The sequence below is a fragment of the Medicago sativa genome, chromosome 3 (genome assembly GCF_051527215.1).
Source record: "Medicago sativa cultivar Bolivia chromosome 3, Bolivia_mono, whole genome shotgun sequence".
Taxonomy (NCBI): domain Eukaryota; kingdom Viridiplantae; phylum Streptophyta; class Magnoliopsida; order Fabales; family Fabaceae; genus Medicago; species Medicago sativa.
In genome coordinates, this window is record NC_140751.1 from 48,719,770 (window position 1) to 48,746,413 (window position 26,644).

Here is a 26,644-nt window from a genome sequence, read left to right on the forward strand (position 1 = left end):
GACCCTTGAGTCGATCTGATTATCGGTAAATACATACTTGTTCATGCTTGTAAGTTCTTAATCATGGTGGAGTGATTAACTAATCAAACCACGACTTAACATGCTTTCTATCTTAATCTTAATCATGTGCGAAGATAGTATACTTCGTGTCTTAACATTCTAGGGATCTTGCTAACTAGCTAGTTCTCGACAACTATGTCGAGGCTCTAGTTTTCCCCTTGCTTAATTAATAACTTACTACCCCATTCATGAAACGAACACTTCTCTCATATGTCATGCTTTCCAATATAAATGAATACTTGATTTTATCTCGATACAACGTTTAAAAACCTATGCCTTGGGGTCTTGTTTGAAGGGTTTATATGTATAAAAGCATACACGAATGAAAGCCGAACCAAAACACAACATCTAGGCAAGACGAGCAAAACAGGGCAGCAGCCATGCTTTACTCGCCACTGCGAGTTGGCTAGCTCGCCATTGCGAGTAGCATTTACTCGCCACTGCGAGTTGGTTGCGAGCAACCCTACAGGACGGCCATTTTGCTTGCCATGGCTAGTAATAGCTCGCCGTGGCAAGTTATGACAGTCCAACATCTGCACAAAACATGTTTTTGACCCAAAATCCTCAAAACAAAGTTTTCCAAGGCATATCATGACTCGATGGATAAAAATAAACTTGCAAAGTAGTCTTGGAACAAGTATTCACGTGTATTGGGAGCATGACGTAAAAAGGGGTTACTAAACATATACCTAAAACCCTAGAATTTCATGTTATTCATACTAAACATACATGGCATAATCATAATCACAAAGGGTAGGAAAACTAGCTATGGAACTCACCTAATCAAGTTCTTGAAGCTTCACAAAGTTCCAAGCCCAAACAAGCTAAAACCCTAGTTTTGCTTCACATGCTCCCTTTGCCCAAACCATTGAATCTTGACAATTTTTCTTGCAATCCAAAGCACCATAATCCTTGCTTGATCGTGAAGAAACCATAACTTGATTCATCTTGAACTTACCAAGTACCAACCCTAACTCTAGCTCTTGATTCCAACTTATAATCATCTCCTTTGCTCATGGAGGAACCACACCTTGCACAAGATCAAGCTTCCTCTTCCCACATAACCAAAACCCTAGATTTCAAACACTTATTCAAGAGAAGAAAATAGAAGAAAACAAACACAATACAAACTTCTCTTAGCTTGGAAGATCATGAGGAACATAACTTAGAAGCTTGGCAAGGACACAAGAAGTTTTGAGGGAAGTTTGATGAAGAGATGAGAGAAAAGGGCGTGGGAGAATAGAAGGGAGAAGGGAGAGAAATGTTTTCCCAACTTAGAGAGAGAAAGGATAAGGGAAAATGAGATATTTTCCACCCAAAAACATATAAATATCCTTTTCCGTGCAATTACCATTTTGCCCTTGCCTTGAACGTGTTTAAAACGACTCTGATTCTTTTCCCGTAAAAAGCTGACATGTCATAAAATATTTCCATTGACTTACTTTTCCATGAATTTAATTTCTCTGACACGATCACGGGTAATATACCGATACTGTCAGGCGGGATATTACATGCACTGCTTAATGTGCAAAACTTATTTCGGTATAAAATTTGATTTTTATTTCCTTTTATAATTTTTATATGCTGATCACCATATTAAATATCTTTTTTACACGCTCTCAATTTTTTATCAACAATAGTGCTCTCAAATTTTGATTTCCCTTTTCTCCTATTGTAACATAACATATTGTTGATTGGTTTTCACTTGATAGCAACTGCTCGTACACAACTATCCAAATTGCCTGTGAAATCTCTCAAGCGTTTTACATGTGTGTGTAAATTTTGTGCTGATTTTTTTGAAAAACCTCAATTCATGAGCATGTACCTGTCTAAATATGATGATCATCATAATTCAAGCCTCCTCCTTAAGCAGACTCCCGGTTTCTTCGACTATGATGATCATGATAATTTATTTTTGCTTCTTGGTGAGACGTTTGAGAATAGTGTCAAGTTAGATTGGCCACCTCCAATTGATGTGGATGGCGAAGGTATTTTAATTGCTGGTTCTATTGTTAATGGCATACTTTGTCTCTGTCAAGGCAGTGGAAGAGGTGACACCACTTGGATTGCGCAAAAAGTTGTATTGTGGAACCCATCTACAGAGGAATTCAAAGTCATTCCTGGTGGTTCTTTTGAACATGAAATTCTGAAAGCCTTTCCTCCTGGCACTGTTTTTGAAGATCTTCCTGTTATTAATACTATTGTTAACATTCATGGTTTTGGTTATGACCCAGTGTCCAATGACTACAAGCTGATTCGATGTTTTTGTTTTTTTGACAATCCCGAGAAGCGTGATCCAAATGATGAGATCTTATGGAAGATATATGACCTAAAAACTAATTGTTAGAGGGATCTTCAAGTTGAAATTCCAAATCATCTTTGGACCGACCGGTGGCAAGAGACTGGTTTTGGGGTGCAGTTGCAAGGGATGTGCCACTGGTGGGGCTATGAAGATTATTTTGGGGATGAGGTGTTGGTATCATTTAACTTGAGTAATGAGGTCTTCATTACAACACCCTTTAACCATAATTATGGCAGATTTGCTAAACACATGGTGGTGTTGAAAGAGTCCATTGATATGATCGAGTATCAAGATTCTTCTTGTCTTTTCATATCAATTTTGGGTGAATTTGGTGTGGCGGATTCATGGACGAGACTTTTGAAAATTGGACCCCTACCCAGTGTGTTGGAACTTATTGGAGTTGGAAAGCATGGTGATATATTCTACATAAATTATAATGAAGAAGTTTCAAGGTTTGATTTAAATGCTGAAGTGATTGAAGATATGGGGGTTAGTGGAAGGCATAGATGTTGTCAAATGGTTATTTATAATGAAAGTCTTCTTCCAATTGGAGGAATGTGTGGTTGATTGTTTTCCTTAGCATATAGCTTTGCACAAGAGGTTGAAGAGTATGGTTATTAGGAATGGATGAGTGTGTTTTTTTTTTTTTTTAAAAATTCTATTAAATGGATTGTAACTATCCATGTTATATTTTGAAAGGATAATGATGTATGGTTCGAATTGTATCAGACAAACAAATAAACGAAGTCTAGATGTTTTTCATTATCACCCATGATGTCAACATCTCTCCATGAATTCCACCAAAAATGGAAATTTAAGTTTGAACATCCAATATATGCTATGTATGTGTTGTTTCGTTGGTTTTCGTCGCTCCTAGATTGTTTGCTCTTCTTTATCCAATTGTAATATCAGTAAAATGTCTTCTGTTAGTAAATCATGTTGTCTTTATATATAGCATAGCATATGTCTTACTCAAACTAAGTATATTCATGGCATACTCGTCAAATCCAATTATATGCTCACTGTAAACTCAATACCTACACCAATGGTTTCCTCTTCAAAACTTTCAACATATGAAACTCCCGACTTCGATGATTCATCACTATATATTTCCATTGTAGGTTGCCTTCAGTACATAACTATTACCATACCTGACTTAGCCTTTGTTGTCAATATGATATGTCAAGATATGCATTGTACAAAAGTACCACACTTAAAGGTAGTAAATTGAATCCTCATATACCTTCAAGGAGCTGCACATTACCGCCTCACTTTCACATCATCTAAGTCTCTTAATCTCTCAACACTTTGTGTTGCTGATTAAGGATCTGATCCTGATGAAAGATGATCCACCACATGTTACTGTGTTTACTTAGGCAAAAAATCTTGTCTCATGGTCATCTAATAAAAAATTTGTAGCGTAAAGGTCTCATAGTTTGGCAGTTTTTTCCCAGTAAAATCTTACGGCTGCAATCACTTCTTCATGAGTTCAAAGTCCATCAATCTTGGCAAAAAAATATTTTCTGTACTCTTAGTGAAGTTCTTCTTGCCTCTAATCCTATCCTCCACTCTCACACAAAACACTTTGAGTTGGACGCGACGACTTGATACGAGAAAAAGTTCAAGCTAAATCTCTCCAAATTTTTCATATTCCTTCTTCTGAACAAAGGTTTATGTAAGTATACCTTTCATGTAAGGTGGGTTCTAAGATGAGGGGGCAACAATCAATTATATATCATTAAGCTAAGGGCTCAGATTTATTGAGAACAAAAGGTAACACCTACGCCCTCTCCCATCGTTTCATTTCATGACATGACACTTCCTCAACGCACTAATCACTTCTACAAGGTCCTCCGGCTCCATCACTGAGCCAAGTCGCTGCCTCCCAATCAACTTGCTGACACGAGCTTCATCTTAACCATAATGATAAGTGGTCAACGCGCTCTTCCTGGGGAGAAACTTCCCCACTAACAGAGATATATAGTGAAGTTGAGTGATCTAATTGCAGCGGTGAGCCGGTGAGCCATGATGTAAAGGGCTCAGGTCCGAAAGATTTTAGATGGAGTTATTTCTTACTATCGAAGTTATTGTTGACTGTTGTTACGGGTTGCAACTTTCTCTGGTTTTCTGCTGATCAATACGTCTTACCAAAAAATAAATAGCCATTAGTGAACTTAAATGGCTATGGATATATTTATCAGATTTATTCAATGGAAAGTTGAATCAATTGATTCTGGAAATTCTGGTAGTTAAAAAATTGTCATAGATTTTATAAAAGGTTCGAATAAGTTGAGTTAACTATATTAAATTTGCAAGTACGCATAGCAGATAACAAATGGGTCAAACAAGAATGACAAGAAGCAATTTTTCAAATGAGATAAAATAAGAGTATGGATCAGTATGCATTAATATTCTTCAGCTTTAATGCATTAATATTCCTCAAAGTAAATAGCACAATCTACGATGAATTCTAAAAGCCATTTACACTGAGAATAATTCTGTGGTAAAATCTTGTGACATTTATGTGCTCAATCTTGCACGCGAAGATGCCAATAGAAATATTAGATGCAAATGCACATGTTAGAGTAAACTTAATTTGCAAGCATCAGTTTAGTTATATTAGTACATTCAATGTATAGTGCCTTGTTATGCTCACTTCAAGCTCAAGAAACAATGTTATAACACATAAACCAAACGAAATAATTCTTTTAGAATGAATTGAAGGAAAGTTGATCAAATACAGCTCAAGAAGTTGGATTGTGAACTCCTCAGAGGCATGTTTCAAAGTAAGTTCTACAATGTTTTCCCTGTTTGCTTAAAATTTTCAAGCCATTCCTATCCCATTTAACCCATATACAGGTTTTCAAGTTATATATCTTCCAACCTCAATAACATTTACGCCACTTGATACACTATCGTAAATGATCTCTGCAAGAAATCTTTCTCATAATGAAGACAATACAATCAATTCAAAAATAAAAAGTCATTCTAGGACTGGATACTACAGCTAAAGTGAATGGCTTCTAGTGGCAAACTTGTTTTAGACATCAAAGGCTCCAAATTGAAAGCAAAATGAAGACAATAGCAACATTGGTATTCCATTTACCTTTGTATTCAATAAAGAGCAAAGCAACAATGGAACTGTTTTTTGTTGAAAATGTTATCAATCCACCACCAAGATATAAGAAACCATTAGCTAAGCTCAACTAAAACAGCATGTTTAAACAACATAAAATTAGAATATGATTGAAGAAAACTAATTAACAACATTATTTTTACAAATGGGAAGAAGGTAAGAAACAATTGTTTTGTTATTTTACACTAGCAAATTGTAATGGAAAAGGTAATTCCAAATAATATTGGCATACAAACATTGCTATGCAAAGTTACATGCAAACTAATGCCATTCATTTGATTTTTCAGGCCACTCTATTTCAATTCCCATTTTATTAACATATATTATTAGGAAGTACAAGCTGAAATATCATTTGATTCAAAAAAGAAAAAAGCTGAAATACTTATAGACTCTTCACCTACCTAATAAATGCATTTCTATTAGAAAGCAGGTTGCCTATTTATCTATTGGCAATCCAATCTAGTGTGATTACCCACCAAGAGGATTGAGCACCTGTCCAACAAAGAAGATTGTTCCGGTCCAATCTTCTTTAATTAGAAATAAGAATGGGTGGTCAGGTACAAAGTCTAGTCGAGGACGAGGAGGAGAATAACCAAAGGATTCGCAAAAGGCATAGGTTACGGCAGCAGCTTCAGTACCTTCTTCATTCACTTTGATGAAAGACTTGTGAAATATTTTGGAATCATAAAGCTTTTGATCCTCAACAGAGTCAACCATTTTTGTCAGACCTCTGGGAGAGAAAGGTAAAACCACTCCTAGGTCCTTCAGTATATCAGAAGTTTCAAACCCAAATGAAACATTGAACCTTGGAATTCTGAAGTCACCTACTTTAACTTGAGATATAGAATGAAGCTTGTCGTGTAGTGACTCAGATTCAGAAGCCATCTTCTCAACCAAAGCTGAGAGTCCATCTTTCGCATCTGGAAGAATAAAGTACATAGAGAATCGACGGTCATCTTGGCCTAGTTTATAAGGAAGTTGAAGTACTTTAAAACCACCGAAAGCACGAATATATTGATCCCTCATGCTGGTCATGAAAGGAACCTTGATTGAGCTGCCATTGAGAAGGTGAAAATCATAATCTTTCGTTTTTGAAGTATTGAGTAACAAGAATGTTGAAGAGAAAGAGAGAAAAACCAGAGAGAAAATAGAGAAAAATCAATAGAATTTTCATTGAAGTGAAAGTTAGTTACAATGTGTCCTTATATAGTTTGTTATTGCTGCTACATCATAAGACTAACTTGCACTAGCTGCACTATATTACAGCCTAAGCTTCCTGAATATAAGGAAGTTAGTTATTCTTCCTTCTAACACTACACTTTTGTAACTTGGGGAGCAAGTAACTGAAGATCACTTTGTTCTTCTTGTTGCTGAGCTCTTATTAGTGCTGCTTCCATCTCTGATGTGTTTTTATATTTCAACATCCTCCCACAAGCTTGGCCATGATAAATGTTTATCATCCCAAGCTTGCAAATGAATTGAGTAAACTTTGGAGGTGCTAAAGGTTTTGTCAGAAAATCTGCCAATTGTTCATGTGTTGAAATAGGAAGGAGTCTGAGCACACCCTTTTGAATCTTCTCTCTGACTAAATGACAGTCTATTTCTAAATGCTTGGTTCTGTCATGGAAAACTGGATTAGAGGCAATATGTATTGCACTCTGACTGTCACAATATAAGACAGGTTGTTTGTTGCATTGAATGTTAAAGTCTTTCAGAAGGTATGTTAACCACTGAAGTTCACAAGTGGCAGTGGAAAGAGCTCTGTATTCAGCTTCTGAGGAAGATCTGGACACAGTTGCTTGCTTTTTAGCTCTCCAAGATATGAGTGAAGATCCTAAAGAAGCAAAATCCAGTTGTAGATCTTCTGGAATCTACACAACCTGCCCAGTCTGCATCAACATATCCAAGTATTTGAGTATCTGAAGCTCTAGGGAAGAAGAGACCAAGACCAGGATCATTCTTGAGATATCTCAATATCCTACAAGCAGCTTTATAGTGTGTAGTAGTTGGTGCATTGAGGAATTGACTCAATTGTTGGGTAGCCAAAGAAATGTTTGGTCTTGTTATGTTTAGATACAACAATCTACCAATGAGCCTCCTGTAGCAAGACACATCTTCAAAAGGTTTACTAGTGTCTTGATGCAATTTGATTGAAGTATCTAAAGATGTAGATGCAGGTTTAGAACCTAAAAGGCCAGAAGATTCAAGTAAATCCAGACAGTACTTTCTTGGAATGAGCAACTTTCAATCCCAAGAAGTATTTTAGAATCCCTAAGTCTTTGATCTTAAACTGAGCATCTAGAATAGACTTGATTCTTTGGAATTCAATGAGAGAAGTACCAGCTAAGATGATGTCATCAACATAAACCAAAATAGCTGTGAAATCATTGTTGTGCTGAAGAGTAAATAAAGAGTAGTCAGAAGAAGACTTACAGTACCCTTCATGAAGTAACAATGAAGTTAACTTCTCATACCATTTCCTGCTGGCTTGTTTTAAGCCATAAAGACTTTTTGTAGCTTGCAGACTTTGCCAGGTAAGCTGGAAACTCCTTCTGGTATGTTCATGTACACATCTTCCTGCAAATCTCCATGAAGAAATGCATTGTTTACATCTAACTGATGTAAATGCCAGTGTTTGATGGAAGCAAGAGCTATAAGAGTTCTAACTGTGGTGAGCTTGGCAACAGGAGAGAAAGTGTCAAAGAAATTCAAGCCCTCAATCTGGTTGTAACCCTTAGCTACCAGTCTGGCTTTGTACCTTTCAATAGAGCCGTCTGCCTTATGTTTCACTCTATACACCCATTTGCTGCCAATTGGCTTTACATTGGGTGGTAAATCCACAATGGACTAGGTACCATTAGCAGATAAGGCCTTTAATTCATTATCCATAGCTTGCAACCAGTGTTCAGACTGACATGCTTCCTTATAGGTTTTGGGCTCAGTACTTTGGGTAAGAGACATAGAGAACACTTTATGTGATGGAGAAAGGTGATCAAAAGAATGAAAATGAGTGATAGGATAAGAAATACCTGAGTTGACTGCTTTTGATGATGAAGAAGAAGAGTTATTACAAATATAATCTTTCAAATAGCCGGGAGCAGATCTAACTCTAGTGGATTTGTGACAAACATGTAAAGGAGGAGGAAGAGGGACATCATCAAGAGGTAAGGGTGGTTGATCATTTATGGAGGTTGAGGTAGGGAGTGAAGGAGAGTCTGACACAGTTTCAGTAGGTGGTGGAGAATCTGTGACAGAACTAGGTTCAAAATCTTGAGCTATATGAGTGTGATAATCCCATGAAACATTTGAAGAGTTTTGCTTATAAGGGAAAATAGACTCATAATGAGTTACATTTCTAGAAACAAATATCTGTTTAGAATGAATATCAAGAAGGATGACCCCTTTCATACCACTTTTGTATCCAAGAAAAACACACTTTCTTGCTCTAGAAGCAAGTTTGATTCTGTTGGCTTGAAGAGTTGAAGCATAAGCTAAAGAACCAAAAACTTTTAAAAGATGCAAATCAGGAGTTACATTGTGTAACAAAAAATGAGGTGTTTGATTGTTCAAAATGGGACTGGGGACTCTGTTCATGATGAACACAGCATGAATAGCTGCATAAGACCAGAAACTTTTAGGTAAATGTGACTGAAAAAGCAAGGCTCTGGTTATATTTAAAATATGTTGATGCTTTCTCTCCACCCTTGCATTTTGCTGAGGGGTTTCAACACAACTAGTTTGATGCAAAATACCCTTAGAGGCATAAAATTGAGGGATATTAATTTTAGGGCCATTATCACTTCTAACAATTTTCACATGGCAATCATGTTGGTTTTCAATAAGGGTGATAAAGTTAATAACATGCTGTCTAGTTTCACCCTTTGATTTCATTAAAGTGATCCAAGTATATCTACTAAAATCATCAACAGCAGTTAAAAAATATGTATGATTATGGACAGAAGGAATAGAGATAGGGCCCCAAATATCAAAGTGTATTAATGCAAAAGGCTTGTCAGCTTTATTACAACTTTCAGTAAAAGACAACTTTCTGTGTTTGGCAAAATGACATACATCACAAGTTGCCTTAGAATCAACATGAACAAAGGGAAACAAAGACTGTAGAGACTTCATTCTAGAAAATGAAAGGTGACCTAGTCTAAAATGCCAAAGGGCACTAGCTGGCAAAGGAACAAGAACAGAGACTAGCTTGCTTGCAGAACAAGTTAGCTTATTTGAAAGATTGAGGAAGTATAACTCTTCTCTCTTATCACCAGAACCAATCATCTTCTTGGTTTTCTTGTCCTGAATGAAACACTAGAAACCAATAAAACTCACAATACAGTTTAAAAAATTGGTTAATTTTGACACAGATATCAAATTAAAGTGAAAATCAGGAACATAAAGGACGTCATGAATGATAAAATCTTCAGAAAATTTAATGGTTCCAGCTTGCTTTGCAAAAGTAAGATGTCCAGTAGGTAACTTTATATGAGTGGGAATGATTTCATTGTATGAATGAAACCATTGTAGATTGCCACAGATGTGATCACTAGCTCCTGAATCTATGATCCAAGAGCTGAAAGTAAAATTGTGACTTGTTAAAGAAGAAATGAAACTTGTACCTTGCCTGTCAGATGGTGAATGACCAAGGGACATAGAGGAAGAAACCTGATGTGAAGCATGTGCAGTATTTGAACCTTGATTGAAAGATGAATTCTGAAGTAAAGACATTAACCGCTCATATTGCTCATGTGTGATGGATGGAGCAAGAACTTTAGAATCATCACAAGAGGAAGGCTTTTCAGCATTAGCAACGTCCTCTGTAGCAACATGATTAGTAGAGGAAGAAGAACCAAACTTCTTCTGAAGATGAGGTGGAACTCCATGCTTCTTCCAGCATGTTTCCACAGTGTGATTACTTCTCCCACAAAAAGTACACACACGTACACCATTCTTGGAACCCTGAGAGTATGATTGACCAGAAGAATTTCCTTTGAACTTTCTGGAATCAGCATAGTTGATGAGAACTGTCTCATCACTAGAGGAAGCAAAATTCCTTTGTCTTTCATGTTGTAAAACCATTGAAAAGATTTTGTTCATAGGAGGTAAAGGATCCATTAACAAGAGCTGAGACTTAACCATAACAAAGTTTTCATTCAAGCCGGTAAGAAATCTTATGGCATAAAGTAGAGTATGATTATGCCTTGCATTGCGCATGAATTCACAAGAACAACGCACTCTACACACGCAATTGGGAACAGGCATGTAAATCTCAAGTTCCTCCCACAAAATCTTCAATTCAGAGTAGTATGTAGTAACAGATTTGGAATCTTGCTGTAATGCATAAATTTCTTGCATAAGTTCAGAGATTCGTACCAAATCACCCTGTGAAAATCTTTCCTTCAAATCCTTCCATACATCACATGCGTTTTCCATGAAAATGATGGATTGTGCAATTGAAGGTGACACAGAGTTTACGATCCATGAGTGAACTAAATTGTTGCAAAGATTCCAATGGCGAAAAAGAGGATCAAAATCATCAACGATTGGTTCAATCGTTCCATCAACAAATTCATACTTCATTTTGCCGCCTAAAGCTCTGCGCATGGAACGAGCCCAAGAATGATAGTTAGAACCGTCCAAAACAGGAGAAACAGTAACAGAAGAAGGTCCATCACTGGGATGAACGAAGAAGGGACTAGATTGATCGGTGGGAACTTCGGTTTGACGAGGCGCCATTGATGAAGCTTGAGAAAGCTTGCGGAAGATAGATCAAAAGGCTCTAGATACCATATTGAGTAACAAGAATGTTGAAGAGAAAGAGAGAAAAACCAGAGAGAAAATAGAGAAGAATCAATAGAATTTTCATTGAAGTGAAAGTTAGTTACAATGTGTCCTTATATAGTTTGTTATTGCTGCTACATCATAAGACTAACTTGCACTAGCTGCACTATATTATAGCCTAAGCTTCCTGAATATAAGGAAGTTAGTTATTCTTCCTTCTAACACTACACTTTTGTAACTTGGGGAGCAAGTAACTGAAGATCACTTTGTTCTTCTTGTTGCTGAGCTCTTATTAGTGCTGCTTCCATCTCTGATGTGTTTTTATATTTCAACATGAAGCATCAAACTTCTCAGACCATACTCCTTTGAAGTAGAGGGCATTAGCAAAGATGAATCTCGTTAAGCTGTTGACCGCCCCTGGTGAAACAACTTCTTTAACAAGGCCATTTGTCTCTTTTTCAGCCCATAAATTAATTTCATTGGTCACTTCAACAGCCTATAAAATCATATCAAAATTTTTTAAAAAAATAAAAAATTGCAAATAGATAAGTTGAGTTCTTTTCACAAGCGTGGCAGTGGAAGAATTTAACTTTTTGTTAGTCTAACTATCACTCATTATGTTGCCTAATTAGTTGAATGCTAGAAAACAATAATGACATAAACGTTGTTTTGCATTCCTTTTTGTAACTCAAGACCAAGAGGTATAGGCTGATGCATTTAATAACATTCATGGAATTGCTTTAAGAGAAGTGCTATATTCAGCTACAAAATTTATCACGAAACCTTCCCAAAAATAAAAGCAGCGAATAATAAACAAGGATTAGCGAAGATCAAGGGAAGTTGGGGAATAAAAGGAGGTAAAAAATAAAAACTGCATGGAGGAATAGGCTTTGCTATGTCCTCGGGTAGAAAAATTTGCTTTGCCATAATGTACTTGGTTTTTTTAGTAAACAACAGCTTTGCCATCGTACAAATTTACAGGCTGATTGTTCAAGTATAGATAAGGCTAATAGATTTCTGAAGTGAATGAGAATATCTATGGTAGAATGACAATGGCAGATTTCTGAAGCCCAGCAGGACAGAGCTGTGAAGCGAACCAGAGGAAAGAAGAATAGTTTGGAGTTCAAGTTTGGAGTCTATGAGACGAGGAGCTATGCTTGTATTTTGTAGGTTTTTTTTTTTGCTTGATGGCCATAAGCAGCTATGCTTTCATTTTGACCTCTATTGACGCATCACATGAAACTCTATCTGGAATTGCAAATTGGTTGTGCGTGTGTTGCTTGAACCCAATGATTCCAATTTCCAAATCGGTCGTGTGTGAATAATTTTAAAAAAATTAGGCTTAATTGAACTAATAGATTAAAAGATTTTAATTGAACTAATAATTAAAACAGTGGCCAAAGATTTTTAAAAACAGCTAAGCAAATTTGTTTTAAAAAAAAAACTAAGCAAATTTGACAAGGAGTAGATTTTGTGTTAGAAAAATTTAGAGATTTTAATTTTTTTTTTTGAAGTTATTTTTTTGACAAGTTATGTTTGTTTAATGTTAATGGTTCCAAGAATATTTGAGAGACTTTGTGAATTTTGGATGATCCTGTTTGTATCTGTTCTTTTAAAAAAAATTGGAAAAAAAGGAAAAAGAAAAGGAAAGAATTAGAAAGAGGAAGATTGTGGAGTGTTGTTAAATAGCAGCTATAACAGTGCTAGAATTTGCGTAAATTAATATTGTTCCGTAACACACTGTTTGTACAAAATGTTGTGAAATAGCGCTGCTATAATGTAAGTCGAATTTGAACAAACCGCTTTTATCCGCTATCCATAATTGACAACATAGTAGTGAGCTTAAATTGAAACATAGATAAGATGCGTAACTATAATTATTTAATTGTTTATTGAACATTTTTACTATGGGGTCACTTTATTTGTTGCCAATGTTTTCAATCACAAATATCGGAAAATAGCGGACTAATAAAATTTGCTGCGCAATAGTGCTATAGCGCCACCACCATAGCAGCTATTTGTTAACATTTTGTATTAAATAGTGTGTGCGGTTTGTCTAAACTCTGCTACAATATAGTGGTATAGCGCCGCTATAGTTGTTATTTAAAAACACTGTTTGTTACTTTTTAATGTTCAAAAATTTTGTTTTGATGTTTTGATCAAACTTTTAGCATTAAGAAGCCACGGTTTAAGCTGGCCAACTCTTTTTTCTAAGTGAATTTGTATAGGGGCTCTGTTATTTTGTTTAATGTAAATTATGTAACATCTGATAAGCTCATAGGATTGATAATAGTGTCTTACAGGTTGTGACACTTACACATTGAGCTTGTGACGCTATTTAGGATTTCTGTAAATACTGAATGTTGTGGCAAGAAAAAAATTGTGAAACTATTTAGGATTTCTGTAAATACCACACTGTGCTTGTGACATTTGCTTCAAATACTAAATATTGTGGTGAGAAAAAAAGAGAAGTTAAAAAATTGCATCCAGGTTGGGGAAGGTATTATTTGAAAGAAGTATGATAGTTAATAAGAAATGAGAAAAAAATGAAAATGGGAAAAACAAATCCTTTTACAATTAAATGTTTGTATACAAGTTATTGAATATTTTTGTACTACTATACACTGTCTGTAGGAAGGATCCGTCTCCTCTGAAACAGACAATTCACTTGAAACAATTAAGGAAACAATCTCAACAATTGATCATGGGTGTTAAACTTAACATTTCTTATTTTGCCATCAGAAATAAGAGTTCAATGTAGAGGAATTCAGGGAGGGGTTACTGAATTTTTTTAAAGAAGTTAGAAAAATGTTTATTAGTGTCACCCTGTAGAGGTGTCAGGATGATTTTCTTTTCTAAATGCTAAATAAATTTTTCAATATCTATATAGTAGCAAAATGGTGGTATATGGTTAATGAATATTTGATACTTAAATGATGCATTTTAGATTAGTCTTCTTTGATTTTTTTTTCTCGTGTTCATCCTGAATCATGGACTTTTCTATTTAAACATCTGATCTTTGATCATCCATTTTTGTGTCTATTAGGTTGTGTTACCACTTTTAGATGATTTTTGAATGCAAGCTTATTTAAATTTATTATAATTATGTTTTTCTCTTTACGAGTTTATGACACATCAAGAACATTGTTGGAATTTTCTCTAACATATAGTTGTTGATTATTTCTTGTGGCTTGATAAAGCAAGAAGATGTTTGCCAAGGGTTTTCATCTTGGTAGGAATACTTGGAGAGATATACCAAGAAATTCTTCATCAGTTTTCTCGAACATTCCGCTAAAGAGATGTTTTGATGAATTAAGCAATCAAGTAGGATTCTCCTCAGACTGGCGGTATCATCCTGAAATGGTATACAACCGTAATTGGATAAGAAGAAAAATGTAAGTGAAAGTTATTTAATTTTCAAAGAAATGTGGTTGCACTTACTTTAACATATGATTGCAATTGAATTGAGACTATACTAACTATAAATTTATTCAGTTTTGAAATCATTCAGAATGAGCAACTTGGGCCTGCTCTGGAAATATTGCTACTTACCAATGCTGCTTCAAAGGTTTGTTTCCTGACCTGTGTCTGAGCATTAAAGTACTATTTTTTTGCTAATAACATAAGCCAATAAGAGTACCAAATGCAAGCTATACCTGTATGTTGTTAATTAAGCAGAATTGTTTTTCTACAAATTTGGCAGGAGGAATATATGAACCTGGAGACAATGAATCAGCGTGTGCAAGCTCTACTGGGTGTTCCTAAGTCCAATAATACTGGTTACTATGGCGTGCCAGAAGCGGGAATATCTCATCCTTCTATTGCTCATAACCTGCCTTTTTTTCCTGGTGATGGTTCATCTATCCCTCCAGTTGCTGATATGGATGTGCTTTCTAACTTACCTGTTTCTTATGGTGGAAGCAATCTGGATGCCAACACCAGATCAATTAGCAACTATTTTTCTCAGCAACACGCAAATAACTGTATGTTAAAATTAGTTTGTGATTTCTCCTCAATTTCAAATCTTCCTTTGTACAATATTGATCTTCAGCTATATATATTATTGACTGTCTTTCCTCTGCTTTTTGCAGTGGAGATGGATCTGACAAAATACAAAGATTGTTTTCCTACTACAATGGGAAGATCCCTCCAATCTGAAGATTCAAGTTTTATGTTCTCTCAATCTGTCTCAGTGAATACTTCGGAAGATACAATGCAATATCAACCACAGAAGTTGGATTTTCAGAAGAATTCCACTGTAAGACATGTTGTTAATGATGTCCCTTCTGATAATACTGAATCCATACTACGACCTGCCAAAATACAGAAAATGATGGATTCAGGTTTTGGTGTATCTTCGACTAACCATCCAAGTTTTGATCAATGGAATAATGGGATGGTTCAACCTTATTCTTTTCAACCACATCCAGAAGTGCAGCATCATTCAGAATTTCCCCTCTCTTCTCTCCATTATGAGAGTAATGTGGAACAAATTACAAATCCAATTTTTCATTCTGCGGGAGTTAAGGGGATAAACAACAATGTAATGGTTGATACATTTGGACAGCCAGGGCTTGAAAGCTATGATGTGATGGATAGCAACAACTTAAAGAATATTGTCACGGGTATAAAATCCAGGATGCAATATCTCGACATGGATCCTATTCCTACTAATGGAGAGGATATACAAGGCAGAACTGAATTTGACCACGGCATCAGATTAAATTCCAGTATGCCTACTCTCACCAAGGAGCCTGTTCCTACTGCATTCTGGACAAATGCCACAAAGAAAGCTGATGAGCTAACAGTTGATCAAGAGAAGCTAACAAAGTCCTCAGTTACAACTGTTAGTGGGAAAACGAACTACGTGATTTATGATTTGACTTCTGAGCCTAAAATGATTCCCTCGAAAGGCTTAGAAGCTGGTCGAATATCATATGAGCCAGATTCCCTAATCTATGGCATGATAGACTGCCGAAACTCAGTGGAAGTCGACTGTGTCCCAGAACTTATTACAATTGATGGTGATGATGATGAAGAGAGCATACAAGGAAGAATTGGATTCAACCACAAGGGGACAGACTCCAAAGAGAAAGTGAGTGAACCAAAAGTTGATCAAGAGAAGAAAGATCTTGAAAGCCATCTCGTGATAGACAGTTGCAAATCAATGGAAATTGACATTGGGTCGAATACGAATATGCCTGCTCTCATAAGCAAGGTTGCTATTCCTATTGATGTAGATGACAAACAAAATAAAATTGGATTCAACCAAGAGGGGACAGATGCTAAAGAGAAAGTCAGCGAACCAACACATGATCAAGACAAGCAAACAAAATTCTCAAACACAATAGTTGATGCTGTTTCCTTGATTGATTTGTTCACACGTGATCAAATTACAGAACATATTAATAGTCTCAGAAAGGAATCTATTCTGGTTAGTACACCGCCTTCCAGTGTTTTCAATTACCGTGATCTGTTTAGGTACTGCTGTTATGAGTTATGTCATGAACCAACTATCCCAGAAAGTTAAGCTATTTGGTTAAAGCTCATGAATGGTTCTTCTTTTAATCTTTGGGTGTTCTGTTATCGTGATACTTTGAATGTCAATTTCTGCATTTTTTTAAAATTTTTTTTTTTAGTTTGTGATTTTAATTAAAATTACATTTTTATTTTAGCATTTTACATATATGCATAATTCTATTTTAACAATTATTTTAACACAGATTACTTCTGAGGAGGAAGCAGGGACTGAAGCAAACACATGCCAATTATGTGAAAGGAAAAAGCTTTACTTTGCACCAGTACCAATTGTTTGTTCATGTTGTGGCATACGCATCAAGAGAATATATTTCTGTAGAAAAGAAGAATTGGATGTACAGGGTTGCATTTGCTTCATGTGTTACAAGACTTCTAAAGGTGGGAAAATCACATTCAATGGGACATCTATTTCTAAGAAAAATCTGGAAAAAAGGACTAATGATGAAGTACTTGAAGAACCGGTAAATTTTAATATCGATTACTGTATAATTCAGCTTGATAGAGAACTATGTACCAACTCTTTACGACTGTTGTGTTCTTCTAGTGGGTTGAATGCAATAAATGCAAAAGATGGCAACATCAAATATGTGCACTCTACAACAACAGGAGAGATTTGGATTGCAGTGCTGAGTATATATGTCCTGTATGCCGCTCAAAAGAAATTGAAAATGGAAAGCATGCTCACTTACTGAAGGCTGCTAATTTTGGTGCTAAGGACTTGCCAAGAACCGTGCTAAGTGACCACTTAGAAAAAAGACTTCTTGAGTGTCTCATGCAAGAGAGAGCAAAGTGGGAAAATGTTGAAGGGAACGAGAATCTTGATAAGGTAATACCGAGAAATCCGCATGTATGCACATAAACTTCAAATATCCTATCATTTTCTTATTCTTATCCTAGTATGTAAATTGAAAATAGTAGAAAATTAGTCTTCTGTCATGTTATTGAAGTTATTGATCTTTTTCATCCATATATATATATATATATATATATATATATATATATATATTTGGAAATTCTATATTATTTACTTATGTACCATGAATTACTGCAAAATTGTAGGTTATAGTTGCAAAAGGTCTTTCTATTATAGAAGTGTTATCTGTCGACAAACAATTGAAAGTGAATAAGCAGTTTCTGGATATCATTCCAGAGGAGAATTACCCTGCTGAATTCTCTTATAGATCAAGAGTAAGTTCAGTGGATTATCAATAAATAAATTAATATACCATTACCACCTATTGCTTCTTCTGAACTAAACGTCTCTTGATGTCTATTCTAATATGTCTGGATTATTCAAGAAGATTTAATAGAAGTTTGCTTGGTTTCAGGTTATTCTTCTGTTTCAGCAGATTGAAGGAGCAGATATATGCATTTTTGGAATGTATGTCCAGGAGTTTGGCTCTGAATGCGGAAATCCGAGTCAGCGTTGTGTATACATTTCATATCTTGATTCTGTCAAGTATTTTATGCCTGAAAGAAGGACAAAGAGTGGAGAAGCCCTTCGTACCTTTGTTTACCATGAGATATTGGTATTTTTCTTTTAAACTATTTCAATGCCAATAGAACTAATAAAATGAGCACTTAATTCTTACATTCTTTTTATTTATTCTTTCTTTCTTATCATCAGATTGGATACCTTGATTTTTGTAAAAAAAGGGGTTTCCTGACTTGCTACATATGGGCTTGTGCTCCTTCAAGAAAAGGGGATGATTATATACTATATTGCCACCTCAAAGAGCAAAAGACTCCAAAGAATGATAAGCTACGCCGGTGGTCAGTTTCTTTCTCTTTTATGTGTCTGTGTGTGTTGGATTTTCATGAGCTTGTGTATACATTTCAGTGAGAATTTGAGTGTACTATCTTCTTTGTTTTAAAAAACTAGCCCTGCCAACCACTGAATATTTATAATGTTTGTTTATGCAGGTATCTTTCAATGTTAAAAAAGGCTACTGAAGAAAATATTGTTGTTGGTTTAACCAACGTATATGATAATTTCTTTGTTGCTGCTGAGAAAGGGGACTCCAAGGTGACAGCTTCTCGTTTGCCATACTTTGATGGAGACTGCTGGTCTGGCAATGCTATGGAAGAAGACCATTGAAAAAGAGTGTGGAGGAGACTATGAAAAGATGTTGAAGGAACAAGTGACAAATTGAGCTTTAAAGACCATGGGACCTGCCAATCCTTCCAAAGACACTGCCAAAGACATTTTAGTGATGCGAAAAGTATGTCTACTGTAAGACCCGTAATTTTGAAAAACAATAAATGTTAATAATATAATATTATGCTACCTCGTTTATTTTAGTTTATGAGAAAATAAAAATAAATAATACCTTCGACGATGAATTTTTATCGCGACTCAAATATTTTGTAGTTTTTGTCGCGATAGCGACTCATGATAAATTTTTCAAAAAATTTCTCGAGAATTTAATTTTCAGTCTCTTCCACAAACAGAAATTTTACCGTGCTTAATTTTTAAAACAAACTCCGTTTTGTACGAAATTTTTTGTAAAGATTCATAAAATTATTCATGATAGATTAATGCTGTAAAAATAATTTCTCTGTCGGAAATTTTCACAGCAGAACACGTCGTATAAAATGATTGGATAAAAAGTTATTTTATCGGCAAAAATAATTTCAGACATTTTTATCGATATCACGTATAACTGTCAACCGCGATCGATTGCGTTTAAAATTAAGTGACGTTTATAGAAATGAAAGTGGAAGTATAATCATGATGAGATTTTTTAGAAGTAACTAAGTGTATATGCTTAAAGGAATGGATAGAACTTATATTAATTAAAGAACCAATTGTAGTCTAATGATGATTTGCTTTGCTGAGATAGAAAATGTCTACCTCCAATCTCTTGTTCCTCACACGGTTACACCACACACATACATACTCTAATATTTTTTTTACTTATTTATATACATGTATGTATACAAACCATAAGTTACTCATTAACTTCATTTTCTATCTTCTTTCTCGTTCATCTCTCTTCTTTTCCCTAACTTCTCTCTTCTCTCTTCTCTCTTCTCTCTTCCTACTTCTCTCTCAATAAAACCATATAAACCTCCCATCTCTCTTATTCCTTCATTCTTCTTCCTTTCTTCTCTCGTCATTCTCTCTTCTCCCTAGTAGTTCTCTCATCTTCTTTCTTTCTTCTCTCTTCTACAAAAGAAAATTCCAAGAACCATTAGAAGGTAATAACCCATACAAACTCTACTCTTTCCTTTATTTTGATTTCTATTTCTCACAAAATGTCTAAAGAATCATAAACTCAAACATAAACCTCTAATAAGAATATGAACCAAATCACTTTGCAAGGCTTCATCCTCCTCTTCCTTTTTGGCCAGCGGCCAGTTTTGGTGGTCTTTTTCTTACTGGTGTATTCTTCCCTGCTGTTCTGCTTGTTGTTGCTGTTTTACACCTATGGTTGTATGGTTTTTTTGCAACCCTTTTCACTTCTTATCTTGGGTGTTGATATCAATAAATCTTTGTTGCTTCAAAAGTTAAGAACTTGTGTTTCATAAAACTTTTTATTGTTGACTCTCTTTGTGTAGTTTATATTAGAGATATATAGTTTAGTTACAAGTAGTATTAATCCTATTAGTATATATAGGTGTAACCTCCCCATAAGTGGGATAACTTTCACTCATTGTAACATTTTCATATTCATCAATACAAAGTTAGTTAAGCTTTTCTCTCCTTCATCAATGGATGCCATGTTTCCTAACATGGTATCAGAGCTAATCTGGTATCCTCCTTGAAGGATTTTCCGCTGCATTTTCTTAAGAAAATTTAATTTTCTCACGTCAGTTTCATTTTCCTTTTCTTTCTCATTCTATTTTCTTTCCTTTCTCACTTTCTCGAGAAAATCCATTTTCTCGGAATTCTCCTTTACAATCCTGGATCTAATTCCTTACTTCAATCTCTTTCCTTGCTTCAATTGTTCCTTTTGCGTCACATCGTTCATGCTTCTATTCCAAAAATCTTAAGAGTTTCAATTTCGTGTTCTTTTCTTCTTTGACTGAACACTGATTCATTTTTTTTCGATTTGGAGTTCAATTTCATGATCGATTCGTTTTCCTTGTTGTTATTGTTCTTCAATTGTGATTACGATTCTGTCTTTAATTCCAATTTCACTTTCGTAACTTTTTCCCCAATTCTTAGCGTTTCCAATTTCGTTTTCATCGTCTACTTTCCGCGAATGAGAAGGTTCACGTTGTTATCGCCGTATCGGCACCATTTTCTTTCTTCAGTTTCATCACAACCTCTCGTTCATGAAATTGATTCGTTCCTGGAATTCTTCTCATCTCATCAGTCGTTGTTGCTTTCACGAAGTTTGTTCGGTTGCACTTTTGATACGAAAAAAGAGGATTATCTAATTCCGGGAATTCCATTCAGATATTGTTATGTTTATGCTACAGCAGCATATTCTTCTTCCGCTGAACGAAACTATTATCGGATACTTCGTGTTGCTGAAAAAGCTAGTCAGGATGAGATAAAGAAGGCATTCCACTCGATTATGGAGGTACAAGGGATGGTTTTGTGTGCTGAATTCCTAGTTAATTTGTACAATTTTCTGTGCAGGTTGCTTATTTTGAATGTTTTATGGAGAATTTTTGATTCTGGAATTTTTAGATGGAGATTCAGTTTTGATTATTTTTGAAGATTTGGAGTTATCAATTTGTTGGTGACTTTCAAGTGCAATCTACTTCTTTTTGCGATTGTGCTCTATTGGATTTTGTATTTCACTGTCATATATGTGAGGATGGGAGTCAATATCTATATGGCTGATATTGTTCATTGTCGTTGTGAAGCTCTAGTTGCCGGCAATATTGTCTCTGCAGTTCAGTCTTTGGTAATCACCTATTCTATTGTCATTGCTCTCTTTTCTCCATATATTCCTAGTGTTGAATTTGGTGAATATGCATCTTCGAAGTTGTTCGGTTTTACAAGAGTTTACTATCTGGTTTGTGTTGCAATTTTCTGCATATATGGTCTTTGTATGTGGGGAATTATAATGCTCACAAGATTCTTGGTTATTGATGAGTATTTGGTAGTTTTGAAGTTTTTTTGGCCTTTGAAACCTTGATCCTGGTTGGTTAGTGCCTATAGTGAACCTCACGTGAACTTAGATGTTGAATACATGGATTTATGTAGCAGTGTAGTTCTGGCAAGATACATTCTGTTTTAGCCATCCATCATTGTGGACCTAAGGCACTTTTCCAAAAGCTTTTATTAAAGTGTATGGTGTAAGATTGAAAGGTATTGCAACTGTCTCTCTCCTATGCACTTGAAGGCTATGTGGCTTTGTTGAACAAGGCAATTTTATCATGGCAGCATGTGCTTCCTTCATAATTGGTAATGGGCTTCTGTTTCCATTCAGCTAGTTGAGAATTCCTGAAGTAATTTTTGTTTGAAATTCAGCCTATTGTTTGCTTCTGGTTTGTCTATTATGGTGACAATTGAAGGCTATTTTCTTTGGATATTTGTTATGCTTCATTCTTGGAAGCATTGGTTTTTGGCCTATGGTTTGAATGCATCAACATGGATTTGTTTTCTATGATTTGAAGACACATCACATGGCTATGCATCTCTATTGGCTTGCATTTGGTTTTTCTTGTCTCGGCTTGGCATAGGAGGGCATCACTTTTATCTTTGGAAGCTTGGTCTTGTTGCTTCATGGTACTTTTGGTGTGAAGTTTGTTCAACATATGACCTCCTTCCATTGTTGACTATGACTCTTCCTTGCATTTGGTTTTTTCTTGTCTCGGCTCGGCATTGGAAGGCATCACTTTTTATCTTTGGAACCTTGGTCTTGTATATGACCTCCTTCCATTGTAGACTATGGCTCTTCCTTGCACTTCTTTTTGGATATCATCATTGTTTTTTGGATATCCTTGTATTTCTTGTCTTGTGCTTCTATCTTGAGTGATTACACCCTCTTGATGGTTAAGCGTTGTGCCTTAATTGGCTTTGTTGATATTGGCTTCTACCGGATGGTGGTTAAGCGTTGCTTTGATGCTCCTTCCTTCAATTGGTTCAACCTTGAGTTGTGGTTGCTTCTTGTTGGATGAGCACTTGTTTGATATTTTCTTAGCCGATGTATTTCCGGCATCTTTACTTGTATCTTCTCATTTCAAGTTGGATGTGTTTTTGAACACCTTCCAACTTGAGGGGGACTATTAGAGATATATAGTTTAGTTACAAGTAGTATTAATCCTATTAGTATATATATAGGTGTAACCTCCACATAAGTGGGATAACTTTCACTCATTGTAACATTTTCATATTCATCAATACAAAGTTAGTTAAGCTTTTCTCTCCTTCATCAATGGATGCCATGTTTCCTAACAGTTTATAAACACGATCCTTTCCTCTTTTGTATTTACTCTATTTTTTAGTCCCTAGTCCATCTTTCCCTTCATTAAACTAAAATTGATATTATTTTAAGAGAAAAGAAAAAAAATAAATATATGGACATATTGTACTTTGATTTCTTCCAAACCACCACCATAAAAATACTCTCTTTCATATACCTTACAAAATCTAAAAGGAAAAATCATTAGGATGACCTTACTCCGGTGACCACCATGCCGGAAAAATAACATGCTACTATTTTCTTATTCATTCATTTTTGGTTATCCATTAAAATTGTTTTAACTTCTCCATTCCCTTTCGTATTAACCTGGTTTAATTGTTCGCTCTTTTCATTTACTTTTCTACCACTTTAGTTTATTTTTTATTAAAAGAAGTCACACGTATATCCATTAATATCTATCTATGAAGAAGAAGAAGAAAAAAAATAGAACTACGTGGTCTAAACACATTTAGATAAGCCTTACATGTAGTCTACGAACTTCAAAATATTTTTGAAATATATATAGATATATATTTAAGTAACTATGGGACTGTCGAAAGAAAAAAAAAAGATACAAATACAAAGTTAATTTATTAAACTCATAGGTTATAGTCATGAACTTTGAGAAAAAAAAGAGATTGTGAGAGTTTGAGTGAGAGTTTAGAGAAATGTGTAAAAAGATAATTAAAAGCATTTAAATGAAATGGCTATGGATTCTTGAGGGTCTTTCATGACTAAAAGAAATATAAGGGAATGCTTTGCTCAGGCAAGGGCACCTATCCATTTTTAGATATATCTATATATGATAAATTGGTATGTATAATTTCTCCGTATTTTCATACGTGATGGATGATGCTTAATTTCCAAGGTGAATAAATGATTATATATGTGCAGTCTTTTATGCATGAGATAAATTATTTACATATGCTTATGCTAAAATTGAGATGTTGCATATTATTAGAAATGCTTAGCATATAAGGGGAATCGTATGCTCATGCATTTGATAGTAAACGTGGCCACTAGAGAGGAGTCACGAGGTGCACACCAGAGAGGTGGCACGGGGTGCGTTTTAAAACCACATTATCCCGTAGCGGATCATTGAGTCTGATAGATGAGTAGATACTCATCTCCTTAGTGGCGCGACCACAACCCTCTGCGGAGAGGTATTAATTCCGGAATCATATGCACCAGTATATATGCATTGCATTAGGAATCGAGTCTTTATAATTTTTAATAGTCTTAATTTCTACTTGTTTTCATACGTGGGTTGAAATGAGATCTTCAATCCGCATATAATGTTTGCCCTGTCTATGCTTCCTGTATATTTGTTATTTTCGGATTCGTGACCCTTTCAGTGGATATGTGGGCTATAAGCCATTAGATTATGATGATTCCAAAGGGAGCCGAGCTACCACGGCGGAAGATGACGATTCCACCTCCCCGGATGAATGGACTATTTCGTCTTGGGGATTTGACTAAGTTCGCAGGATAGATCACGTTCAAGGGGTGTGTAGTCGAGACCACTCACATAGTCGATAGGAAAATAACCTTAGGAGTCCTTTTAACTTTAGGTAACAACTTTGTAAGGATTCCTTTTTATTTTAGTTAATACTTTGGTTAGGAAATTCTCCCTCTGTGTAGGGATGTAAGTGTGTTTTGTAAGTTATTAAATTGTCATTGAAAGCTCTATATAACTCTGACCTTTATTTTGAAAAGGAAACTTCACTTTATTTTTTTATAAAAGTCTATAACTTGTGTTTAATAAAGTTTAACAGTTTTCTTTCATTAAAAAAAAAAAAAAACAGACACAATTTTTGGTGCTGAAAAACGAGGCGTTACATCTACCTTGTCTTACTTTCATCCACGTTTTTTCCATTTGTAGTGTTGTACAGTTAGATAAATTATACAATGTCATTCGATGGGATATATCCTTCTATAATTGAGTGAATGAAACGTTGCAATGTTCTAGTTATAAACCAGTTTAAGTTGTTTACATAATCTGATCTTTCTTCCTTCTCTTTTATTCCCCCCAATTTCTATTAGGTTGGCCAAAATATATGGCCTACCAGGGAAAACTTCCATATAGCTCACTTGCAATATGCGTGCATACACTGCCGTGAAGTGATAGTGTCTGGGAAGCGATGGTTTTGCACAGAATGCAAGGAAATTCTGGAGTGCGAAAGGTATGATATCCTAAATACATTTGAACTGTTTGTTTTTCACCTCCCTTTAAAATGAAAACATATACTTGAACTAATTTTGTATTCAGTGCACAAAATAATTAAGGCTTTTTGGATTAACTTTCATATCAACATATTTCAGATGCCATAGTTCTGATGCACACCCAGCGAAGAATGGCGAGTTGCATACACTTTGTCAGGTAACAGCCTATACCTGATGTTTTTCATATGATTCTCTCATCATTTGTAATTTCATGCAAAACATTGAATTGTCTTCCATTTTCAGGCCGTTGTTGATGATATCCCCTCCAACACTAAACATAACGATATTGTACAATAGGGATAACTTTTTGAGCTTCTGCCAGAAGTCTCAGTTTCATTTTGACACACTCCGTCGTGCCAAGTATTCCTCGATGATGGTCCTCTACCATCTACACAATCCTACTCTGATGTCTGTTGTAAAATGTTGTAGCATCTGTAGTGCACACAATGTATTCCAAAAGAGCTGGAAATGTGAGATTTGTCCAGAGTGCACCATTTGCTCTGCATGCTATAAGGATAGAGGTGCTGACTGCCATGAACACAAGTTGACTCAAAATGAACACAAGCTCACTCAAAATGAACTCAAGTTGACTCAAAATTATTCAAGACCAATATATCAATCTGGGAATCAGGAGTCAAATGAGAAAAGGGTATATATTTTTAATTCCTAGATTTGTTGGTTTCAATACTCATTTATTCTAGACTAGATTGTTGATCATACTTGCTGACTTACACACAGATGGTAAAACTGCTGAACGTTTTAAAGCATGCATCTCAATGCCGTGCAGCTAATGCTGAATCTTGCTCTCATCCAAACTGTTCTCAAATCAAGAAGTTGTTCTCTCATGCCAGTAGGTGCGAAATTCGAGTGAATCGGGGCTGCCAGCAGTGTAAAAAGATATGATTTATACTTGCTGATCACTCTAGGAATTGGAAAGACTCGGAGTGTAGCATTCCACGGTGCAGGTGTGCTGTTATTAGAATTATACACTGCCTAGAGAATTTGAGAGATTTTGGATACTCTTACTTTCTGACTTGTTTTTTGGGACAACCAAGTCATTTTTTATGGTTAAACTTTACATGAATTACTTATTTCTTTATATTTATGTTGATTTTGCAGGGATCTAAAGAAGCATGTAGAATCAAAAGCATTGCAGTTTTTGAAAGTGACAAAGCAGTCGTTGGTCAATGAATCTTTGTGAATATATAGAGTTCACTATTACAGTTTAGCTTCTCC

The 26,644-nt window shown here is 35.4% G+C and overlaps 1 long non-coding RNA gene and 3 pseudogenes across 1 annotated transcript; 3 read left to right on the forward strand and 1 right to left on the reverse strand.

The window, feature by feature from the left end:
• Nucleotides 1-718: 718 nt before the first annotated feature.
• Nucleotides 719-3,015, forward strand: LOC146937893 (putative F-box protein At3g16210; annotated as a pseudogene).
• A 2,951-nt stretch (nucleotides 3,016-5,966) lies between these two features.
• Nucleotides 5,967-6,524, reverse strand: LOC146937894 (serpin-ZXA pseudogene; annotated as a pseudogene).
• A 7,965-nt stretch (nucleotides 6,525-14,489) lies between these two features.
• On the forward strand, nucleotides 14,490-26,617 carry LOC146937895 (histone acetyltransferase HAC12-like; annotated as a pseudogene).
• On the forward strand, nucleotides 20,388-23,155 carry LOC146937896 (uncharacterized). Its single transcript, XR_015031060.1, has 2 exons — nucleotides 20,388-21,352; nucleotides 21,463-23,155. It is a non-coding gene; the product is annotated as an uncharacterized LOC146937896 (long non-coding RNA).
• Nucleotides 26,618-26,644: the final 27 nt, after the last annotated feature.